Consider the following 1,875-nt stretch of genomic DNA (forward strand, 5'->3'; position numbering starts at 1 on the left):
GTCACGTTAATTCCAGATTTTTTATTTTTCCTTTGTTATTTAACTCCTTTCCATTGAGTTATATTAGGAGAGGATTAGGTACATGGAAAGAAAAAGGAAGCAATTAGCACAGGGCAGAGAATGCTCACAGTGAAAACTCCAATAAGCAGCTTGATGACATCATCAGTGTCCTTTGGTCCCTGCTTGAGTTGCTTTCTGCAGCTACTTTGATGGCTTAATTCCTTGGCTGTTTGTTCCCTGCAGTTTCTTTCCAAAAAGGTACCTGACTGGAGGCAGGGATGTGCCGTATGGGTCCTAATGCCACCACAGAAGACATCTTCTCTGCACCATTCTGGTTGTGGGGTTTGTGTGTGCGTTCAATTGATCTAATATGTCCCCATTATTGTAGTGTCTGAATCCCTCACAATCTTTAATATACTTATTCAGACAACACCACTGTGAGATAGGGAAGTACTATTATTACTATTTTACAGATGGGGAACTGAGGAACAGAAAGGCTAAGTGACTTGCCCACATCAGTGAGGAATGGAGAATTGAACCTGGGGAATTGATCCCTTCTGTATAGGCTCCTCCTTTCCCCCAAATTTTTTAATCTACTTCCTAATAAATTTAAACCTTTCTTTATGTTTTTTAAAGCAACAAAAATATGTATTATTCCCATCTTAAATATATTTAAAAAGAACTGCTTTACATATTTTCACTACAATGAATCTTAAGTCATCATTATTAACAAAACATTTCAGATACACAAATGGGTAAGACACATGAGAATGTCAGACTCATTTTTAATAATCAATGCATTTCATGGGCTGGTCAACATTTGTGTAAATTTATTGAAACAACATGTCTGTTTCTTCACATTCCAATCAATTTAAGTGCATTGTCCCTTATAAATGACAGGTTTCAGAGTAGCAGCCGTGTTAGTCTGTATCCGCAAAAAGAAGAACAGGAGTACTTGTGGCACCTTAGAGACTAACAAATTTATTAGAGCATAAGCTTTCGTGGACTACAGCCCACTTCTTTGGATGCATATAGAATGGAACATATATTGAGGAGATATATATACACACAACTAAAACCTCTCCAGCACATCATCAGAGATCTACAACCTATCCTGAAAGATGATCCTTTACTCTCACAGATCTTGGAAGACAGACCTGTCCTCGCTTACAGACAACCCCCCAACCTAAAGCAAATACTCACCAGCAACCACACATCACTGAACAAAAACACTAACCCAGGAACCTATCCTTGTAACAAACCCCGATGCCAACTCTGTCCACATATCTATTCAAGTGACATCATCATAGGACCTAATCACATCAGCCATACCATCAGGGGCTCGTTCACCTGCACATCTACCAATGTGATATATGCCATCATGTGCCAGCAATGCCCCTCTGCCATGTACATTGGCCAAACCGGACAGTCTCTACGCAAAAGAATTAATGGACACAAATCTGACATCAGGAATCAAAATACTCAAAAACCAGTGGGAGAACACTTTAACCTGTCTGGTCATTCAGTGACAGACCTGCGGGTGGCTATATTACAACAGAAAAACTTCAAAAACAGACTCCAACGAGAGACTGCTGAGCTGGAATTGACATGCAAACTAGACACAATCAACTCCGGTTTGAATAAGGACTGGGAATGGCTGAGCCATTACAAACATTGAATCTATCTCCCCTTGTAAGTATTCTCACACTTCTTATCAAACTGTCTGTACTGGGCTATCTTGATTATCACTTCAAAAGTTTTTTTTCTCTTAATTAATTGGCCTCTCAGAGTTGGTAAGACAACTCCCACCTGTTTATGCTCTCTGTATGTGTGTATATATATCTCCTCTATATATGTTCCATTCTATATGCATCC

This window comes from Chrysemys picta, chromosome 4 (assembly GCF_011386835.1).
Source record: "Chrysemys picta bellii isolate R12L10 chromosome 4, ASM1138683v2, whole genome shotgun sequence".
Classification (NCBI taxonomy): domain Eukaryota; kingdom Metazoa; phylum Chordata; order Testudines; family Emydidae; genus Chrysemys; species Chrysemys picta.